Source organism: Mustela lutreola, chromosome 3, assembly GCF_030435805.1.
Source record: "Mustela lutreola isolate mMusLut2 chromosome 3, mMusLut2.pri, whole genome shotgun sequence".
Classification (NCBI taxonomy): Eukaryota; Metazoa; Chordata; class Mammalia; order Carnivora; family Mustelidae; genus Mustela; species Mustela lutreola.
Genome location: NC_081292.1, coordinates 42,850,332 through 42,874,070, shown reverse-complemented (window position 1 = coordinate 42,874,070; position 23,739 = coordinate 42,850,332). Strand labels below are relative to the sequence as shown.

The 23,739-nt window shown below is 42.9% G+C and overlaps 2 long non-coding RNA genes across 3 annotated transcripts in view; one reads left to right on the top strand and one right to left on the bottom strand.

Moving 5' to 3' along the window:
- LOC131826607 (uncharacterized) overlaps positions 1-23,739 on the bottom strand; it is a 204,234-nt gene that overhangs the window by 52,521 nt on the left and 127,974 nt on the right. Inside the window, exon 4 of one of the 2 annotated variants that reach the window (XR_009351677.1) lies at positions 1,737-2,010. This is a non-coding gene — a long non-coding RNA (uncharacterized LOC131826607). Of the gene's footprint in view, positions 1-838; positions 2,011-23,739 lie in introns of those variants that run through there. The other variant, XR_009351676.1, reaches the window with a different exon arrangement.
- The window catches only part of LOC131826608 (uncharacterized), a 36,914-nt gene continuing 33,526 nt past the window's right edge, over positions 20,352-23,739 (top strand). Inside the window, exon 1 of the long non-coding RNA XR_009351678.1 lies at positions 20,352-20,428. This is a non-coding gene — a long non-coding RNA (uncharacterized LOC131826608). The remainder of the gene's footprint in view (positions 20,429-23,739) is intronic.

Genomic DNA, 23,739 nt, shown 5'->3' with positions numbered 1-23,739 from the left:
TGGCTAATGGCTACTATATTGGACAATGCAGATCGTGACCATTTCTGAACTATTCCAATCATCACAGAAAATACTACTGGACAGGACTAGTCTAGATAAAAAGGAGAGCACACGCTTGCTGGTCAAATGATGGTTATTTAAAGAAAAGGGGCCACATGCTCCAATTTTAGTGTTAGTTTTAATGGGAGGTTTTTCCTAATGGTTAGTCCAGGCTCATTCAATTATAAGGAAAAAATCCAACTCAAAAATAGCTTAAACAAAAATAGAGAATTTATTTGTTCTTATGTCTGAAAAATCAAGGAACAAAGCCCAGCTGGATCCAGGGGTTCAAATCTCTCTTTAAAACTATGTCTCTCATCTCTAAGCTTTACCCTCTTCTATGTTGGCTTTCTTTGTGGGCTGGCTTTACTACAGAGGGGCAAAGGTGACCCCCAGCAGACTCAGGCTCTTGTCATTCTTAGTACCCACCATCGCAAATTTATCCTTCCCTATCAGTCTCTCATTGCTGGACTCAGATCCATCCCCACGTTCAGTAGTATGGAATACTCCATTGGTAAGGAATGGGTATATGGGTATATATAGTATATATATTAATATGTATTAATATATTAATTAATATATTAAATTAAATTTACTATTAATTAAATTAAATATATATTAATATATATTAAATATATAAAGGTATATATACCTTTATATACCTATTAAATATACCTATATATTTAATATAAAGGTATATATACCTTTATATATTTTACATATATACCTTTTTATATATTTTTATATAAAAATATAAAAAATCTATATAAAAACATATATAAAGGTATATATATACCTTTATGTATTTAAAAGATAACAAGGGTCTAAACACACCTGGTACTAGTCCAGATTCTCTGATTTATGAGCTGTACAACCTTGGGCAATCTCTCACTTCTCAGTGCCTTGATTTTCTTATCTTAAAATGGGGATAATAATGCCGATTTCATGAGGTGCTCTTTGAGGAGAAATGGCATCATCCATAAGCAGTGCTTAGCGCAGTGTGGGATGAACAGTAGCCCCGCTGCACCTGCGAGCCCTTGCTGGCATCGTGAGTGGTACAACCCTCCAAGACAGCACAGGATAAGGCTCACAAACAAAGAAAACACGGTGTGTTCTAGGAATTCTGCAAGCGAGCAGTCCCTGTGAACTGGTGGGTCCCAGGAGGACTTCACAGAACCCACAGGACAGAAGCAGAGTGTCCAAACGGGGGGGGGGGGGGGGGGGGGTGCGGAAGCAGGCTGAGGGAAGAGGGTGCAGTGCTGCTCCCCCACAGCCCCCCAAGAAACTCACGTCTGTGTCTCTGAAGACCGGTCTCCCACTAGGGAGCAGGAAGCAGTAGAGGGAGGAGGTGGGAGTTTCTCTTTAACTGTCTGCAGAAAAAGTCTAGAGAAAGCATGACTTCTTTTTTTAACATTAATAAAAAGAGCAACAGAAAATGGGATGGGAGCAGCCAGGCAGGCGTGTCCCCAGTGCCACCACTGCTCGGAGCTCTCCCGTTGGGGCAGGGGGGCTGATGGCGGTGAGCACTTCCCAGGTGGGCGAGCCTGAGCAGACTGTCTGGCGGGGCTCAGTGCCTCTTCCCAACGCCTGTCTGTCCAGGGGAGCGGAGGCCTCTGAACAGCTGCTGCGATGCTTTGTAAACAAGTGGGGGACACACTTCTTTAACCTGGAATCCTGCGGCTGAAAAATATGTTTACCTCTCCGAGGATTTGGTTGGAAATGCTTCAAAGATTTCTGCTTGTCCCAGAAAGCTGGAGCTCAGTATGAAGTGATGGGCTTCATTTCTGAGAACAGGGCTGTCCTTGGGTGAGAAGAATCAGTATTTTCCAGATTGGTAGTAAATAACTTTCTGACTCGGGCGCGAAGAGCACAGGACCAGATTGTCTCAGAGGCGGATGAAACGCAGTTAAGCTCATGTGCAAAGTGGATGTAAAGAACATGTTCCCATCCGAGGGGGTGGGGGGCAGCAGCCTGCAGGAGGAAGGCACACAGAGGACATTTCCAGGGCATGTTGTGATGACTGGACCATTTCCAAAGACCACTGCCAAGGCAGGCCTCTGGACAGCTGCAGCTTTAGAGAAGCTTTATCATTCCCCCACACACACACACACAACTGTGTGTGTGTGTATGTACATGTGCATGTGTGTGTGAGTGTGTGTGTGTGTGTGCACATGCGTGCCCATACACACACCAGCCAAAAGCATTAATTAGCATGCTTTTATGTATTTGATCTTAAAAGGCATCAGGGTAGCTGCTGTCTAGAAGCCAGGGAACTAAATTCAAGTCATAACTCTGTTGTTTGGCCGTCCAGCCTCTGCCAGGTCATCTCGACCCTCTGAACTCTGATTTCTTCATTTGTGAATGAAGGCGATACTATCTGAATCAATTAACTCAGGGCTTGGACGAAGAGCCAAATTAAAATGAGATGATGTGTAGGAAAGTCTTCTGAAAACTCAAAAGCCCTGTTTTTCAAGGTACGGGCCACAGACAGGCAGCGCTGACTTCACCGGGGAGCTTGTTAGAAATGGGCTCAGACCCACTGAATCAGAAACCGCATTTTAACATGAGCCCCCAGGTGATTAATATGCACATTCCGGTTTGAAAAACACTTAAAGCACTATAAAAACGGATGCACAGGCCAGTTGCAAAGTTGAATAAAACCCATCCCACTCTTGGCTACCAAAAATCCAGCCACACAACTGACTTCCTGAGTCAGTCCTCTGTCCTCACTGGCTCAGACATCCCCAGAGAGCAGCAACCACTGTCATTTATCAGTTCCCGGAGACATCAAACACAGAATGATTAAAGTTGTAACACTGTGCAAACAGTATGCTTATACAAGATTAATTATTTTTTTTGAAGTACCTTGGCTTGAAAACCCTACAGGACAATCTGGACTTGCATCATTGACTGCATTTACTACCACCCCAACCCTATTTTGGCCCCTCAATATCCCTCTCACTTACTCCTATGCGGCCACAATGGCCTCCCTGCCAGTCCTCGAACATTCCAGGCCCCACCTAAAGGAGAGTCTTTGCATTGCCATTCCCTCTGCTTAGAATGCTGTTCCCTTCAATAGCCCCAAAGAACTCAGTCCTTACTCAAATATTAACTTCTTGATGACGCCCTCTCTAATCCTTCTATTTGAAAGTACAACACCTCCTTTTACTCCCATATACTTTTCTCCATGCCAGTTATCACTTTCTAGCACACTATATACTCTATTATTTGTTATACTTTATTTTTATCTCTTCCCACCCCAAAATAAAATAAAAGCTCATGAAAGCAGAGATTTTTGTCTGTTTTAGTCACTGTTATATCCCGGCTTCTGGAACAGTCCTGGCACACAACTGCTGGCCATTTATTGAATGGATGAATGAATGTACAGAAGAATGACTTTGAACATGGGCTCTGTAATCAGACAGACCTGGGCTTGAACTTCAGCTCTGTCACCATGAGCTGTCTGACTCAAGGCAAATAGTGCATGTTACCAGTACTGCGCCTGGCATATAGGGACTGGCTCTGTATATAGGGATTGGCTCTGTATATACTGACTCTCATTATTAAAACATAATTATTATTATCATAAATGCAAACCTCATATGCATCACTTATTTTAACAAATAATCAAACTTTCAAAGAATATGCCACATCACCCAAATAGGGCTAAGGACTGGAATTCATTACTCAGCAGTCAATTCCTCCTGCATCAGTGAAAAGAGACAAAAATGAAATAAAATAAAAATTTGCATGCATAAATATACTTCACCTAAAGAATAAAACTCCCTGTCTTCTTTTTAGGGGAAGATCACGAAATATTGGTTGCTTTTATATTTCCAACAAAAATATAACATCTGTCATTGGACAAGGGAAAACTTGGACTGAATATCAAAGAATGACTTTACAGTGTTACTAGCTTGTGAATCTAACCAGATGAGGAGGTGGCTCTCCCAACTGATGCGTCACTTAAACACACAGGAAAAGGAACTAGAAACTTTTTCCTATATGCTTTGACCCTTTGCAAATATTTATAAAGTAAATGGAGAGTTTCTCCTAATAGTTACTCCAGGTATTTTTCTTAGAGGTAAGAATTAAATATGCACAGACTATTTTAATTCCATTGGCTCATTCTTTTGACCTTGAGGAACATTCATTTCTTTACCTGCAGTAAAATAACTATTTGTTCCAACTCTTGGAACCTCAATTCTGTTTGCTCTCAAATGGGGAATGAATTCAATAGTACCTGAGCTTCCTTCTGGCTCTAGCAGCCAGGCACTCGGAGACTTAGATCATCTCAATCTCCTTCATCCCCCACCCGGGCTCCATCCACACCATCACGAAGTCCTACTGGTCTAACTTGAAGAATTTTAAATCTGCCCACCATTACAGTGAGCACCCTGATACTTACTGAGAGCTTCCCAGTTGGTCCTCCTTTCTTACACCTCTCCCAACCTATACTCCCACAAAGTAGCCAGCATGGTCCTTTCAAAGTAAAAATGTGATTCTGCTTAAAGCCTTCAATAGTTTCCCTAACATCTCAAATCCCAAGCATGGACAACAAGACAATGCACCATCTGGCAGCTCGTCCACCCACGCCCCCTTTCCCTGCCTCTCTTTGTAGCCCCCTCCCCTCTTGCTGCCATCAGCACCACACACAAGGTCTGCTCAGGTTCTCAGCTACACGCCGGGCGGTAACAGGAGTTCCTCATCTGCGTGCCATTCAGCCAAACTCTCAGCCTTCAATCAGCAACAAATGTCTCTTCCTCAAAGAGGCCTTCTCGGATTTTCATTGGACTTTGTGTCCCTTTCGATTCTTTTACTTCCTAACAGTCATTGTACTCTGCAGGTATGTATCCCTTTACGTGTCTCTTTGCTTCATGTCTGTATCTCATTTTAAGCTCCAAGCTCCTCAAGGAGGACGGTTTGATTTGTTCATATATTCAGCACCCAGGAGAGTTCTTGGCATACAGCTGGCAATAAATAAATACTTGTGGAATAAATGAATGGAAGGATGAAGAGTATTATCAACTCCACCTCTGAAGGGAGAGACAAGAATAGGCCTGCTCTTTTCACTACCGTCTTATGAAGTCATTTAAAATCACACACGCAAAGTAATTGGGATTCATAAAGAAATAATTTTTAAAATCAAGGCATTATCCCTAAAGTAATGGTTCATAGATTAACTCATCAGTAAGGTTTTACTAGGGAAAATATTGTAAAGTTCTCCTTAAATTTTTCCAGAATAATACATTTGTGGATCACATAATAAACTGAGTAGCAAAACAAATGGATTCATATTTTAAAGACTCAAACACTATGATCACGGCATTACTGGATCTGTGATTTTAACCAAGTCACCTAGTAAAAAACTATGTACTTTATTATCCATCTTGTATAATTTGGTGAACAGTAATTGGGGATATATTAAAAACATGCATATTTCCTGTTTCATTGGCATTAACAGTGCTATCCAAAAAGAGTACACCAGAAAGGGAACATGCAATTGCAGTAACTTTAAATATATATTATGAGAAAGGGGTTAACTAGTATTATAATTATTATCAGAAAACTGACCTAAAATTCATAGTTTGTTTGGTTTTTAGTTTGTTTGTTTTGTTTTTACCTTTTTTCATTCCCCTATGGCTAGGTTCTCCAAATTTCTGGGGAAGTGAGTTAAATAATGAGTAAGTTACAACATTTTATTACAGAAGTTTGGGAACGTGATATGACCAGTAGAAGGAAAGAAAACTAAGCCAAGTCTTGGAGACTGACGACGGTGAGGAGGGAGTCGTAATCCACTTGCAGTAAGCTTGGCTAGACAAGATGATGCAGTCACCGGAAGTGGTATGCCATCAGGATGAACAGGTGGGCCCATCTCCATGCCCAGGCCACCAAAAAATAGAGAGAATGATCCCTGGTCCTCACAACCAATAAGGAATATTGTGAGAATAAATTAGATACAGTTTTCCTTTGGAGGAAAAGCACTATATAATTTATGATATTGTTATTATAATCATTAGTCATCTTTGTCTAGATTTATGGAGTGACTCATCCTAAATTAAGCCTTTGGAACAATGAGAAGAGGGAAATTTATGAGACCTACAGTGATTTTCTAGTCTCATAAAAGATTGTAGTACTTGATTCTTGAGATGTTGAAATATCTCTGCCTCTTAACAAGAGGCTACAGGGACCATCCTTTGATTCATTATCTGATAAGTCTTTCAGGTCTCCCTCCTTTTGCTCCTCTGGGACTAATAACTCAGCAAGCATTTTAACAGTCACCTTGGCTGTCAATAAATTATTTTAACTTACCTTTACAGTGCCTGCTATTTCTCTCCTTTTCCTATGAGAATAAAAAAAAATAAATAAATAAAAATAAAAAATAAAAACCTGCCACTTTTTTTATTCCCCATAATTCCTCTACATATTTAACATTCTTGGAGCACCTATAACATTGAAGCAATAAGCTAGGTGTAGACACAGAAGGAAATAAGATTCTGTCCATCCCTCATAGCTTGTAATCTAGTTGGGGAATATAATTAAGAGGACCAGATCTGGCGGATATTTTAAAGAAGAGTTATCACATCACAGGGACTGAATGGATAGAGAATGCAAAAGAGGGGAGAGTCCAGGTTTTCCCCGTGGCAGAAAGGATGGAGAACTGGGCAGATTTGAGGGGAGGAACCCATCAGACCCATTTTAAGCACACTGAGCTGAGGTTGATAAGATGTCCAACAAGAAGCTTGACCCATGGGTCTGGAGCTTAAGAAAGAGGTCAGACTGGAGCCTCAGATTTGGATTTCATCTGAAGAAAAATCCTGGGACTGGATGACATTCTCAGTTGAGAGAATATGAAATGAGAAGGGAAGATGAGGGAGTCTGATGGTTAAAGAGAAAAGAGACAAGAGACAAGTAATTTTTGGAAGAGATACAAGGGATCAGAAGGTCTAATAAAGAGAAAATAAAGAACAAGAAAAGATAGAAAATGGCAGACAGAAGAGGGAGGAAGAGGCATCTCGATGAGGAGAAGAGTGGAAGAGTCACCCTTGGAAACGAACCCCCTTCTCTCTCTCTCTCCAAGAGGCACAATAAGGCGCAGACAGGTGCAGATGTACTCTGAGGTGGGGCACAGAATACTTAAAAGAGGAAGAACAGTTGGCTGAACAATGGAAAGTTCAATTACAAAAGATTGTGGTAGGGTTCCTGGGTGGCTCATCTGGTAGAGCTTCCAAATGTTGATTTCAGCTCAGGTCACGATCTCGGAGTTGTGAGATCGAACCCTGTGTCAGGTTCCATGCAGAGTCTGCTTGAGTTTCTCTCTCTTTCCCTCTCTCCCTCTCCCCCTCCCCACCCCAAATAAATAAACAAATACAATCTTTTTAAAAAGAAAGAAAAGAAAATGTTGTGGTGCTCAGAGAAAACGACAAGGTATAGAGAAAGAAGCACAGACTGTGGCATTGGCCAGCCCTGGATCCACACCCCAGCTCTTACACCGAAGCTCACTGAGATGTTGGACAGGTACCTTTCACAAATAGAGCTTCTGTTCTGCCTCCTGTAAAACTGGCAAGTAACAAAGAAACATTCCATGAGGTTGTTTCAAGCATTAAGAAAGAGCACATGTGAAGAGCGCCCCAGCTCAGCTCCGGGCTTCAGCGGAGAACAGTCAGCACAAACCAGGTGGAGAACAGAACCATGGTTCTCACATTGAAATGTGCAACTGAATCAGAAATTTCAGATGTTTGGCCTCGTCTGAAATCAGCAGGTCTGGGACAGGACTTTCAAAATCTGCATTTTCTAAGGAGTCCCCACGTAATGCTGATGCCATTGGGCCAGGACCACTGAGTTAGAGAAATCCTCTATGAGAAAAGATCAAAGGGGTAAGAGACTTTGTTGGCCCTGGAACACAGGTTCCAGAAGAAGATCACATCTCTCGTTAGAATTATCTTTCCATGAATACACTTCATCATTTTGAGCCCAGAACCTCGGCCACTCTGTTTTCAGAGCAAGCGCTCCCTTGCAACTTTTCCAACTGCATGGCCAGATCAGTGGATGCAGGGGGAGGGGGGCCGGGGGGGCGCGGGGGGGGTAACTCTGAGTTGCCTGAAGAAGGAGATAAAGGCGCCATCCCCCCCCCAACCCCATTCTCAGTGTTTCCCCCAAGGGCTTTGAGCAAGGGCCCCTGGGAAGGTGTCAGTAGCTGGGGACCACGTGGAAGCAACATGGCTTTTTAAAAAAAGTAGAAACTGTCAAAATTTATATATTATTTTAATTTTGTTCTGTCTTTTCAATATTGCATGGCCCAAGTGTTTAATATTTCACATGTTTCTCCCTGTCTCTCTTTTTTTTTTTCATCTTAAATTACTTTTTATTTTTCTTATTCTTTTCCCTGGCCCAAAAGTACCTTTATTGCTAAAAATGGTAGTTTATAACCTTTTGCCATGGATCAGATTATCTCTGAGCAATTTCTTTTCCCTTTTTTGTTCCTAATTCCTTCCCATTGTATTATTCAGTTATTCCATCCTATTGCATCCATTATTCACTACTTTTTTTTTTTTTTTCAAAAATTGATTCTGCAGAAATCGAACACCCTCATTTTTCATTTCTTGGTTGGAGTTACTTTAGAAACTCAACTAGATTATGGCTTCCTAATGCACTAATGCTCTGCTGAGTGCACGTCGCCCAGCATTTTTATAAGTTCTGAATATAAAGTCAAGTCAAACCCTATTCCTTTTCAAGATTCTCCTTTCATATATCGTTTAAGGAAACTGCTCAACCATCTAGCTTGCTTCTACTTAGTCCCTGACTCATTTCCTCACTGCTGAACGCCCCATCATCCTTCCTACATTTATATTTTCAGTCCAGGAAAGGAAAGTTAACCTGACATTTAGTTGCAGGCTGTCACTAAGGCTGTGTTCTGCAGCTGGGACCCGAGGACAGCCGGGACATGAGGATGACGCAGGTCCATACGTTAGTTAGGCATCAACCCCTTTCTCTTCTCTGCACCCAGAGCCAATTACACCTCACCTGCGATCTTTTTCATCAGCAAATTCTTATAATTATTCTCAGCTTCCTTTAACATATGGTGCTTAATCTCTTGCTTTGTGCATAGTAAACACTCAGAACCGTGAATGGAGGAATAACTGAATGGCAAATGAATGGAGCACAGACCCAACATAGCCCAGGCCAATCTACTTATCTAGAGACTGTCTTACCATTATGCCCCTTTCCCAGGGGGGTTGGTATTCAGAACTCCTCCAGTTCCCTAAACGTACCATGCCGACTCACGCCTCTGAGCTGCTGCACGGGTCGCTCCCTTCCTATCTGCTTTTTCTGACTAGCACGGCATTCCTTCCTTCTCCAGAAAATCACTCCTGAGCCCCTGCCCGGATTGGAGGGACCCTCATATGTGTGCTGAAAATATCTCAGCTTCTTTGGTCTAAAATAGTATGTTCACTGTCTGTTTGTTTGCTCCGCTCCTTTACTAGACTAAGGGCAATTTAAAAGCAGGGGCTTTGGGGCACCTGGGTGGCACAGTCGGTTAAGCGTCTGACTCTTGGTTTTGGCTCAGGGTCATAAGATCGAGCTCCACGTTGGGTTCCACACTCAGTTTGGAGTCCGCTTGAGAATCTCTCTCCTCAGCTCCCCACACGCACACTCTCTCTCTCTCTCTCAAATAAATATGTAAATCTTTTTTAAAAATAAGTAAACAAAAGCAGGGGTTGTCTCTCCTGCGTAGTTACAATCCCAGCTCCCACCTTACATTAACACAAGCCTAGGAATTTAATTTCCCACGCAGAACACCAGGAGCTCTCTATCACATAGCCTATTCATTTGTGTTTTTAATAGAGAAAAGTATTCTTCACTGGACTAAGACAATAAAGTAGCTAAATTAACTTTGAGCAATTCCAAATAATACCAAGTAATACCAAGTAATATATGGGTAGTTTAAAAATAAAGTCGTAAAACCCAAAAAAGCAGACACAAAGTGCCATTCACAATAGAACTTGGTGTCTCATTTCTTCACCCTCTTTCCTTCCAGCTGCAGTCCAGTCCGGGGATTCCTTTTTTAAACTTCTTTCCAGCTGTTAAGCAGGTGAACGTACACCTGTCATCACTGCAGTCACGTTTTAAGCGTTCTGAAAAACAACATCTCAACTCTTACAGTGTCAGGACTTAATTTCTCCTTTTTGGTGTGATTTGGCCCTGCCCCCTGCCCCCATCTCTCCGTCTCTCTCTCCCATTTCAGCTTTGCTCCCCCCATCCGAGTTGTCTTTGGATGAACGCACTCTATAGAGAAACCTACGCAGACCCTGGTCCCTTCCCATTCTATTTTGGGCAGACCTCTGTGACTCAACACTGGTTCTTAACTGCAGTCACATCTGATATTAGCTGGGAGAACTTAAAATCTATGGCTGCCCCAGGATCCTTCTTTCTCCAACCCTGTGTAAATCCTACTTTTCCTTCCAGATCTGGCATCCAGTCTGTGTCACTCAGCTAACAAATGTCCTCCTAATTCTTCGAGCATGTATTTTCTGTGTCAATAGAAAAGGAGTGCAAACGACATATCAGATAAAGGACTAGTGTCCAGAATCTATAAAGAACTTAGCAAACTCAACACCCAAAGAACAAATAATCCAATCAAGAAATGGGCAGAGGACATGAACAGACATTTCTGCAAAGAAGACATCCAGATGGCCAACAGACACATGAAAAAGTGCTCCATATCACTCAGCATCAGGGAAATACAAATCAAAACCACAATGCGATATCACCTCACACCAGTCAGAATGGCTAAAATCAACAAGTCAGGAAATGACAGATGCTGGCGAGGATGTGGAGAAAGGGGAACCCTCCTACACTGTTGGTGGGAATGCAAGCTGGTGCAGCCACTCTGGAAAACAGCATGGAGGTTCCTCAAAATGTTGAAAATAGAACTGCCCTATGACCCAGCAATTGCACTATTGGGTATTTACTCTAAAGATACAAACGTAGTGATCCAAAGGGGCACGTGCACCCGAATGTTTATAGCAGCAATGTCCACAATAGCCAAACTATGGAAAGAACCTAGATGTCCATCAACAGATGAATGGATCAAGAAGATGTGGTATATATACACAATAGAATACTATGCAGCCATCAAAAGAAATGAAATCTTGCCATTTGCGACAACATGGATGGAACTAGAGCGTATCATGCTTAGCGAAATAAGTCAAGCAGAGAAAGACAACTATCATATGATCTCTCTGATATGAGGAAGTGGTGATGCAACATGGGGGCTTAAGTGAGTACGAGAAGAATAAATGAAACAAGATGGGATTGGGAGGGAGACAAACCATAAGTGACTCTTAATCTCACAAAACAAACTGAGGGTTGCTGGGGGGAGGGGGTTTGGGAGAAGGGGGTGGGATTATGGACATTGGGGAGGGTATGTGCTTTGGTGAGTGCTGTGAAGTATGTAAACCTGGTGATTCACAGACCTGTACCCCTGGGGATAAAAATATATGTTTATAAAAAATTAAAAATTATATTAAAAAGAAAAAGAAAAAGAGTGCTTGTGTCACTTTCTCCTAGCAGGAACTGGGGAAAGGTACCGTAGGGATTCAGGAACTACTGGTTACATTGGTTACATTTAATGCACTGTCTCTGGGTTTCCAGCAACACCCTCACTCTCTCCTTGGGATAAATGTTTGGTGAGGTTTGAGAACATTCCACAAGACACAGAAGTTAGTCCTGCATATGACAGTCACTTCCTCCCACGTAGATTGGATTGCGACTCTGGTCTGACCTAGCTGGAGAGCGAAGTGGCCAGTGTTTTCTCCTCCTGCCCTGGGAGATGGCCTCATTACTCTTCATAGAGGAAGCCTTCACGCACTCCCCGGAGCCCAGTCTATTAGGACAGGCAGCGGCCGTAGGGCTGAGAAACGCCTGAGTCGCCCGTTCTCCCCATCCCGCCCCGCCCGCCCCACAGCGGGAAGGAAGCAATCCAGCCCGCTCCTGAGCTGCTGGGCCGGCTGGAGCCCGCGAGAGGGAAGGAGGCCCAGCGAAGGGCGAGGACCCGCCGCTGCCGCCCCGCGCGCTGCAGCGCCCGCGCCCAGTGCAGGTGCTCGAGGGGGGCGTCTGCGAGGATGATTACCCTCATCATGGAAGCTGCCAGACAACTTCAGCATATTCTGTGGCATGTAAACTGCCGAGAAAGAACGCTGTCAGCAGTGTCATTTCTAACGAGGGAGAAACAATATAGGAAAAGGGGTGGGGGGGGGGATAAAAGCCCACCCACCAGGGCCATACCCTAAATACTCCTTCTGCAGCCCCCTCCCCCCACTCCCTATGGCCGGACGGGGCCCCCAGAGGGGTCCTGCTCTAATCACTGACATTGGAAGCTAAGGGTTCTTAACAGTGGAAACCATGAAATTGTCAAGCCCTGGAAATCTACATAGAGGTCCCACAAGCCCAGCTCTTTCCTGACCGCCTTCTTTCCTTTTGTTCACAATTCTCACATACATATTTATCTGGAGAGTGTCTGGTACCATATGCAGTAACTGTTTTTCTTTCTCAGTTTGTTAGTTTTAATTCAGCTATTTCATGGTAAAAAAAAAAAAAAAAAAAAAGTTATCTTGGTTCAAGAGAATTTCTAGCCTTAGCAAATGTTTTGAGGTTGCAGAAACTTTGTTTCCTTGAATAAAATTGATAAAGTGGAAGGGATATATTATACACACACACACACACATTGGGGACACACATATATTGCCACACATATTGGCATGTGGCAAATTAACAACAGCACAATGCATTCCGTGGTGCAGATGCTCCTTCTGGAAGCCCCTCCGTCCTAAAATCCTAAAACCCCTCTCCCTCCCTGCCCGTCCGTCTTCATTGAAATCTGGCTTTTCTGTGAGGCTACCACAGCCTCACATCCCCTGCTGCCTTTTTAAATGAGTGTGTTCATTCTCCTAAATCCCACATGCCTTGGCGTTTGTCAGGATGTAGGCTTCATATCCTCCTTGTTCCCCAACTGTCTTTCACTCTCTGTCAGCACAAGCGTCCCATGTTAATAGCACTTCTGGAACAAGACACGTTTTCTGCTTATGGTCCTGCTTACACTGGGGCAGAATGGGAAACCTCCTTCCCTCCATAATTCTCATTCTTTGACGACTCTCAGTTATTCCGGTTCTTGGATTTATGAACTTTGTTTCTCTTCCCTAATATATTATTTTGCTCCTGATCGTATAGTACCATTATGTTTATTCTGGTAACCAAACCACGCCCCTCTTTAAAGAAATGCCGCATTAATTGTCTATGCAAAGGCAGTTGTTGGTTTCTCGTATGCAGCTTTCTGATTACTATTTGAACACAGTCAAAAAAGCAATTGGATTTTTTGTGCATGCCTGATTCCCTTGCACGCATGCTTTTGTCAAAATTTTGACGCAGTGAATACAAGCCTCCTCCACGTGGACCCCAATTGATTAATTAAAGGAGAAATTCATTGCAAAATTGCCAGCAGCTGTTGGCTAGAACAGAGGCTGGGGAGGCATACACCAAAAAGGCTACCAGTAGAACAGGACCATTGCTAGAGAATGTATCTGAATTTTGTAGCAAGTGAGTTCTACTTCTCAATCTGAGCCTTTGTTCACTCCATGGACTATTTAGAATATTTTACTTATTTTCACCTTAAAAACAACTCATGCTAAACATTTTTCTTTCTTTCCTTCTTCCCTCCTTCCCTTTGTTCCTTCTTTCCTTCCTGTCTTTCTCCCTTTCTTTCTCTACTTCTCTCCTTCTCTCTCTCTCTCTCTTTTTTTCCTGGACCACAGGTAAAGAAATGCATAGCAAGACACATGATTCACTACCAGAGCACTCTTGTTAGCATGGAAAAGCACACCCAGGAAGGGCAATTCACTTGGTACAAGACCATGGCCAAGACCTCTGAGGGAGAGAAGGCTAAAACAGCTTCCCCTGCAAGCTCTCTGAGTCATACAATCCCATATTCTGAATTCTGCCAGCAGGGATGGGTGGCCATGTGGAATTTCAGATCTATCCCAAAGGGTAGATAAAAGAAGTTTCCAACAAATATCAAGAGCAAACAATGTCAAAAGTATGGGTCTGGACCACAGGTGTAATCAGAGATCGTGGAGAGGCAGAAGGGGACAAAGTCAGCAAAGGAGGGGAGCTACCCAGGAGAAAGGGGTCAGAGTAAAACTCTCTAATAAGTCACAGCAATGACAATTCCTAAAGGTACTCCTGATTCCCTCACAAAAGCTTAAGTTGAAAGTTTCTCCATCTGCACTGTACCTTGCCAGGAGCTCATAAATCTGGGCTCTGACCTCACCATGATGGAGAACTCAGCAGGGAGAAGAGGTTGTCCCCTGAGCCGCTGCACACGGCACTGGGGGCCACCTATGAGTCACAGCTTGTGGGAGGTTGGGGAACATCTGGCCAAGCTCACCTCCCGCCACCACCAACTGGTCTGATTCTATGTTACTTGCGTCTGTTTTAAATGTGCCTGTCTCTCCAACACAGCATCTTTGGAACATCAGGATGTTGCATAATGCCTGAGTGGAATCCAAGAACCAAACCACACATGTAGAACTATGAGAAACCACATGTGGGAGAGAAAAATAACCTCAGCTTGAACATTATTTTTCTCCTCAAAGCAGTAAATGTGTTGGAGGCCACGTTGAATGTTTGATACAGACTCAGAAAGGGTGTGGATGTCTGTGCTTATAAACTTGTGCACTAAAAAGGGACTTGAAGTATGTTTTCAAAGTAATCTCAATAGTCGCCATTCATTGAGTGACTACTAAGTATCAGACACATATAAACGTCATCTCTGATTATCCATGGCCATGAGAGGTTATTATTATGCTCATTTTTCTAATTTGAAAAGCTAACTGCTGAAATAAAAAGTGACTCATGAAGGTTCCACACTGATAAAGGGACAAGGTAGGTTTGGACATAGTTTCTTTTGCCAAAGCCTACAGTCCTCCTCATTATGCTTTTTTCCCTATCCGTCTAGAAATGCTTAAAGTGACTAGTGGTGATTCCCTACAACTCCATTAAGTAGGCAGGCGGTGTCCTTTCCCTCACGGATCTCATTGATCCTCACCCACAGTGGGTAGGAATTCACCAAACCTGCCCCAAATTTTTCTCAGTTGCTTGTACGGAGTCCACTAAATATTGTAAATAGAGAAGCCAGCTCACAACTGCACCATCCAATGGGAACTTTCCTGCCTCCCTTTCTCTTCTTTTTCACTTTGTTCCAACCACAAGGGCTCAGGAATCACAGATGCCAAGATGAGGGAGAAAAAGCTAGAATGCAGAGGGGAAAAAAAGAAGCCAGTCAAAACCCTTGCCTGGTGATAAACTCTGGGCCTCTAGTCTCTCAAAGAGACCCAGGGTCCAGCTCCACATTTTGAGTGGAAAGAGGTTAAATCAAGGTCAGAGGCGGGTTTCATTTGATGGTTATAATACCAGAGTTGATATATTATGAATTTATTTGATATTGTGTTTGAGACTGAATGGGACTACAGGAATTTTTATTACCTACCTAAAAGTGACCAGAAATTACAAATACCATAGTGAGTAGAATGGAACATGAACTCTCCACAAAATATCTGAGACCCCTTTGGTTAATACCAAACAAGAGTCAATGTGAAAATATTCCAGTCTAAATAAGAGTGTTTGGGATCTACTTTATCTCTTGGTCAAAGGTTCCTAAAAAGACCAAGCAGCATTATATATGTAATGTATATAACATATATTATATATATATATATATATATATATATATATATATATGACCTCCACTCACCCAGATCACAGAAAAAGGCATATATATATATGAAAATAATGTATTTATATATATATATATATATATATATATATATATATATATATTCTTTCACATATATATGAAAGAATCCACAGCTTTTATCAGAGTCACAAAAAGATTAAAATTATTCCCAAAACAAGAACTTCTGGAAGCCCATGACAATCTTAGACTTCAGCTTTAAATCCAGTTTACATCTTCAGATACAGTGTTGCTCAGTACCCAGCCAGTCCTATCTCAGAGTGGACCCAAGAGCTGGGACACAGACTGAACCATGCTCCAGAAAGTCCTTTGGATGTGATTCCAGAAACATCTATGGCTTAGCTGGGGAGAAGATAAACATTAGCTTTGAAATTTAGGATATAGTTCTCCAGGTTATAGAAACACCTTCTAAGAACTTGGTGGCTCACTGAAGTCACCCTTATTCTGACTATATTTTGACTCTTTTCAGTGAATTTTGGCATGCATGTTTTCTGAGCCTTTGTGCATATTTTGGCACAAAATGCAAATAACACAACTCATTTGATGTCCTGATACTCAATCCCTGGCTACTAATCTTCCAAGCCCTTAGCACCTCTGGAGTGTCCACAGCTGGATTAGGTGATGCCTGTTCTGCCTGTTTTAGCTGCTTCTTGGAGTGCCAGGTTTTAACTGAGCTCTACCAATGCCATCACCCAAATCATGGGTACCTTTCCCCCCGGACAACCTATCCCAATTGTCTCCCTAGCCATTACAGCATCAGCCAGCTGACAGTCACAGAAAGTGAGCCATTAGCATCTCAAGCTAGAATTTAAGAAATGCTTTCACAGAACTGCAGAGGATATCATTAATTTGATACACAGCAATGTAATTGGAAAAACATTAACTCTCTTTTAAGAATCAAGCACAAATAATAAAACTGATCTATGGAAGAGATCAATTAGTTGCTAGAAATAGTATCTTACAGTCAGTCAGTTCTCAACTATCCATATTCATTAAAAAAAAAAAAAGTGGCAGAGAGAATCGAACACGGCAGGTAATTCTTCAATAATTAGTATTTGGCTTTAGAACTCTTTATTTATTTATTTGCATCCAAGTTACCTTGCTAATAATGTTTTGCTTATATTAACATTTAAATGAGGACGCAGCTCCCTAGCAAGCAGCAACTGATTGCGCAGGAAGACAACACGGTGAGAGTAGGGAGGTCAGATAAGAGATTGAAATTTTATTCTGCATTTAACTTTCCAAACTCAAATAACTAAGAATGAGTTTTGATCCCCTTGAATATGACCTTTTCTGAAAGTGCTCCCTGACCTTCCAGTTAAATACCGCTGTGGGTGCCCTACATATTGTAGTTCTTCACCACACCTACCACACCAGTTGTGATTTATGTGTTCAATCTCTGGTTTCCACACGGGCCCATGAACTCCAAGGAGGCAGAACAGAGTTTGTCTTGTTCTACATTTTATCCCCAACACCTGGGAAGTTCACTGGTACAATAGTAGGTGCCCAACAAATGTTCATTTACTGAGTGAATAAAATCTGCATCATTCTTTCAAATTATCTAAGAAAAATGAGAAAGATTTATTTAACATTGACACAGAACATGTAATCAGGTCCCCAAGAGAAGGCCTGATCTGGGGATGGGAGCTCCAGGAGCTCAGGGACCCCACTGGTCTTATGATGGCAGTGCCCCAGCGGACAGTGCCTGATACATTGTACCTGTGCGGCAAGTGTGACCAAGCCAGTGGCCCCACAACCTCCACTCACCCAGATCACAGGTGCTTTTCCCCACTTGAGAAATTAGTTCAGTTGTGTCCTTAGCTGTTGCAGCATTGACCAGCTAACAGTCACAGAAACCGTTTGGGATGATGAATGAGAATAACCAATAAAAACTTGCAAGGCAACTTGCATATTTTTCCCACCAAGTCGCAGAGAGACAAAAGGGAAATGTGACAAAATTTTAAAGAGGGTCAGTAAGTCAGAGAGTTAGCATAGCTCTGCCCATCTGGGAACAAACAAAACCTGGTGTTGCTAATGTTTGTTTCTGTGGTAAAGGCATTAGTTCCTGTCTGTCTCTGTCTCTGTCTCTGTCTCTTTCCCTTCCTCCCTCCCTCCCTTAATCCCCTCCTTTCCTTCCACGTTCCTCTCTTCGTCTCCCCCCTCTTCCTCTCTCCTTCCCTGTCTCTGTCTAAAGTGGACCTGAAGTGTGGAAGTCATCCACACTTCAGCTATCTTCCTGGGGCATATCAGGACTTTGGAATCTGTGCAGCCAATCCATCAAAATATTCTCTTTGTTTAACTATTTTGTTACTATTCCACCCTAATATTTCCCTCGTGGTAACCTTGACATCAGAATAAAAGTCATCAGTAGTGGCATAGTTCTGCTCTGGAATCCATCAGGGAGACCTGAGAACAAGCCAATACACCCCTTACAGAGTAAAATGAATGAGCAGAAATCTTCCATTCATCAAAATGACCTTGGAGACCACCTAGTCTAGTGTCCTCACTTTACAAAGGAGATAGAGGCCCAGAGGGCCAAAGTGACCCTAACATTGCAGAACCCACAGGAGAGGCCAAGAGTCATCTGGCTGAAAAGAGAGACATTTTCTATTGGCAGCGATGCTCTAACTCAACGGACAGCTCCTTCCCCTCAGCATGTAGGTAGACAAGAGTCTACCCAATACTGGAAGGCTACAGAAAGGTAAAAGCCTTGACCTAGCTTCTCCACTAGCAGCCATCCTAGATATCCTTCCATAACCAGACTCCTAGAAATAGAATGTGGCACTTACTGGTTCTTTTTTCTCCCCTCGATCTATGGCCCTCTACAAGCACAGCTATTCCGAATCTCCCCCATCTCCCGCTCTTGTCCAGCTGCTAAGAGATTTGTTCCACATTCCAGAATTTAAGTTACTCTACCCTCCTCTAGAAGATATGGCTTCACTTTTCCCCCTGAAGGGTTTTCCAAAAGCCTCGGTAACAATTCTAACCACCTCTCAATTAAGTAAGATGATATTTATTACTTTTAACCTACAGGACCCTTGTTTCCACAGGAATACAATTTCACGTCTGTGTGGATGGAATCCAGCTGACAGGGGACTCAACAGATCAATGGAGTCTTGACAAAATCACCTTCTTCTTCCTGACACCTGAACAGCGCCCTTCTCCATTCATATACAGCCAAGGAAAGTAAGTCAGAGCCTGCTGCCCTAGTGCTGAGCTGACCTATGGATCCTGGATTCATCCCCCAAGTAAGCAATTTCTTTATTCAAGTCAATTTTCTGACTTTTGTAAAAGAGGCAGGATTATCAGTCAAAATGAATCCTGGCCAATTATTCATGCTACTCAAGTCACGTGACGTCCTGGCTCTAAAAACTGCCGTGGAGTTAGGATGGAGGGGGCAGGTCAGCTACTGACTAGAAAAGTCTAGGCTTTGCTGCTGGTACTGTGACGATCCCCAGCATCCGAGGTGCGCATGGGAGACACAGAAATGTCTCAGCCTGGGCTCCACTGAAAACAGAGCATGGACAGGGGTGCCTAATTTGAAAGGTGGAGTCGTGAGGCAGGGAGAGTTAATGAAAGGAGGAGTGTGACAAGGAAGGTTACAGAGCCACCGCATGTCGCTGCACTGGCCGCTCCTGTACCGGGAGCCTCAAAGACACACAGCTGGTCTCTCAGCAGGTGCAGCTTACTCAGCCACCTGGGATGCCTCCAGGCAGGTTGTGCATCGAAGCTGCTCCAAGCAGTCCCTTCAAGGAAGAAGGAGAGGAATGTCTCTGCACGGCAACATCCCCTCTCTAGTCTCCCAGATCCAACACACAGGGGCTTCTTCCCCCTAGATTCCAACTCATGTCACCCAGCTTCCTCAGGAGCTGCCGAAGCAGCCCAGCCCACCCAAGCTGGCAGCATCCTGCTGCATCCAAGCCCAGAGTGGAGAGAGGAGCCAGAGACCCCCAGAGCTCAGCTGACCAGCCTCAGGCAGCAAAAACTGCACAGACCCGCGAAGGACCAACCGATCTGTCTTGGGGGCAGCTGAGGGCATGGCGAGCAGATGAGGTTTGAGACTCTGATGAGGTGTTTAAGATTGTAGCCTAATGGGGCACCTGGGTGGCTCAGGGGGTTAAAGCCTCTGCCTTCAGCTCAGGTCATGATCCCAGGGTCCTGGGACTGAGCCCTGCATCAGGCTCTCTACTTGCTTCCTCCTCTCTCTCTGCCTACTTGTGATCTATCTATCTCTCTCTCTCTCTCTCTCTCTCTCTCTGTCAAATAAATAAATAAATTCTTTTAAAAAAAAAAAAAGAAAAGATTGTAGCCTACCACAGGAGCTAGGATTATAACCATATCCAAAACACAGAAGTAGGTCCTCGTTCATCAGCTTTTGCCAAGTGTGTCTGTACTGAGAGCCTGGACTAGGTCCCTAATGGCCAAAGTATAGTAGATATACCAACCTTGGCATTCCAAAATCTTAAGTCATATGATACATTCCGCTAGACATAATAGTGGTTCTGTGCATGCCAAACCCTAGAAACAGACCTTGTGATGGACAACAAAGGCCACCAATGAATTCCAAAGCACCTAAAGCCAGTGGGTACCCTTTAATGTTTACTTAACTTGCCCTCTTTACAATATTTCACACAGCTAAACTTTGATTCAATATGAAACATTTTCCTTCCTTCAGTGCCAAATGCAGATTTCTTCCGATTCTTCTCTTCCTTTTTAGTCTCCTTTGGTGGGTGCTTTTCCTCTGCTAAAACTGGTCTTTCTTGGGTGTCCTTTCTCAGCCTGATGCTCTTTTTCATCTACATGTTCTTTCTGCGGAACCTCACCTAAAACTGCTCCTCTGAGCTAAGAATTCCCACAGCTCCAGACTTCTGAGTAAGACACAGTCCCGGCCATCAATGGGGAAGAAGACAAAAGGTATCAATGATGATGACAGTGTGTAGGAAATACTCTACAGAAACGTGTTTTGAGAGCAGTGCACGTGGAAAACACTGAGCCTGAAGAATTTGCTTAAAAGGATTCTGAAAGGATAAGAAAGGAGTTATTCTGAAAGATGAAAGAAGGGAGAAAATTTCACAAAAAAAGAATCTTACAGAACACAGGCCCAAGACAGCATGGAGTCAGAGAATAAGCAATGAATCTGAAAGGCGAGCCAAAAAAAAATCTATAGAGCCACAACTAGAAAGGGAATCAGGGGAAGGTCATCAAAGGCCTTACATGACAGGCCACAGTGTCTGGACGTCGTCCTGACAGCAGCAGCAAGGCAGGGTCAGCTTTCTGGTTTATAAATATTCCTTTGTGAAGACTGTGGTTTGGAGGAGATGCCAGGGGAGGATGGAGACCAAATAGGAGGCTGTTGCCACACCCAAGCAAGGCACATGAAGCCATCAAGAGTTTGGCAGCAATGATCTTTGTTTTTCCCAACCAAAGGCACTTGCATGAGGTAAATCCTGAACTAATTCCAATATTTTTGTCCATAAACTTATGGAATAATGAATTGCTTTTTTGATTCTCCATTGTTGACTTGATTTCTGGATATTGCAGGCAAATGTTCATTCAGGGTTCTCCAGCAACTCTGGGAAATAAAAACTATTTTGCCACTGCCCAAATCATCTATTTCTCTAGCATTTTTTTTTGTTCATTTAAAAAAATAAATGTTTATCAACCATATACATGAGAAAAGTTCCCCTATCAGTTACTGTGAGTCCTAAAAAGAGGACACAATTCCCCGGGAAGTGATATGCCAGCTGGGCACAGTCAGAAAAAGGATCAGCTGTAAAGTGGGTCAAATGAAAGAGGGACCAAGAGAGGAGCTGTGGCAGCGTGACAGTGTGACGTGCATGACTGAAGAAGAAGGACTAAGTAACTGTGTTTGCGAGGTTCGTGTCAGGCTTAAAATGACTAGGACCTCAGGCAGGGACAAGGGCACAGGTATCCCTGACAAAGTCCCAAGGGCCTGACATCACTGTGGAATGGCTAAGTTTGGTCAAAGAGGCGGGTGTATAGAGGAACACAGAAGAAAAAGGAAAATGGTGGACAGGTCGGGAAGACCTTAGGACCCAGATTGAGGCAACAGCAAAGTTGAGCTATTGGAGCAGACATCTTCTGGCGCATCTGTGTATCTCCAGGAGGGCATCCCACAAAGCCATTAGCGGCATACTGACTCAGCAAATTATCCCCACAACTGTTTGAACTGAAACAAATTGAATCCATTTTCACATTGACAGCACTGCCTTATTATTAACTCAAAGAAGACAAGAGCTTCCTCACAGGTAGCCACCTTCAGGGTGATTACCTTGGTGCAGCCTCATACTTTCCCGGTTCCCTCATGGTCTCTGAGGGAAACAAGGCAGCTCAAAAGAGCCCACAGTATTGTCTACATGCAGAATCCTTTTCAGTTAGAGAAACTGCCATTACTTTAGACTTTAGAAGCCAGAGCTGCTATTTTATGAAGCCTGTGTGAAGTCAAATTCCCTAATAACGCATCAAGATGTAATCTACTTAAATCCATGGGACCGAAAGCTAAAATGTGCTAGTTAAGAGACAAGTTAAGAGGTTAAACTAACATCCTAAATTAAATTCACTGAGGAGACCTAGAAATAACTTCAAGAGGCTCAATCCCTTTAAGGGATTGAGGAACCCTGCCTGAAAGGTATGGCTACAGAGAAAAAAAGAGAGAGAGAAAGATAACAGAGAACTAGGGACCAAGAACAAAGTCTCTGACTTCAATAAGGGCCAAAACAATATATTCCAAACTGTTTCAGATAGAAAAGGTAATCTGGCGAAAATTAAATAATATCATGTATATTCATAGTTGTGAATCTTTTTTTTAAGATTTTATTTATTTATTTTACAGATAGAGATCACAAGTAAGGAGAGAGGCAGAGAGAGAGAGAGAGGAGGAAGTAGGGTCCCTGCTGAGCAGAGAGCCCAATGTGGGGCTCAATCCCAGGACTCTGGGATCATGACCTAAGTCAAAGGTAGAGGCCTTAACCCACTGAGCCATCCAGGCACCCCAGTTGTGAATCTTTATATAGAAACTTGGCAAGACAGAATCTTTATACAGAAACTTAATTTGGTGGTACAATCTATCTACTTCATCAAATGTTAAGGTGCAAGTCACATTAATTCTTTCATTGTTAATTAATATCTAACCTGGGTTTGTGTCTGCTTTTTTGTTTGTTGTTTTTGTTTTCAAGATTTCTTCATCTGTATACCATATTATGTTCTTATCAGAGAAGAGTCCTTACTAAGTTCAGTTTACTCCTTACTTCCTTCTAATTCTTTCCTCTTCCTGTTTCTCATGTGGCCTCTTATTCCAAAGGCCAAAATGGTGGACAGGAGTTAAATACAAAGGGAGCAGAAAGATACTGTGGTAAGCGTGCTGATAGAAACAGTTCTTATCCTTCCTCACCTCAAAACTAAAGATACCCTGGGGTGCCTGGGTGGCTCAGTCAGTTAAGTGTCTGACTCTTGACCTCAGCTCTGGTCTGGATCTCAGAGTTGTGACCTTGAGCCCTCCACACCTTGTGTGGAGCCCACTAAAACAAAACAAAACAAAATGAAAAAAAATAGCGCTGCCTTTACCGTCTGGGATTTGGAATTTAGAGCTACTTCTTCACCTTTGTTGTCTCCTCCCAGTGGGTTAGTATCATCTCATTTGAGTGCAGAAGGATAGAGGATGAGTAAGGTAGACCATGTCCCACACAGCACCCTATTTTTATTTTGGTGTGTAGGAGCCACAGAAGTTCAAGGTTGCTATGTAAGTTTCCCATCGCTGCTGTAACAAATGGCCACAAACTGGACAGCTTAAAAAATAAAAATCATTTTCTCACAGTTCTGCCAGCCAAAAGTTCAAAATCAAAGCCACACTCCCTCGGAAGGCTCTAAGGAAG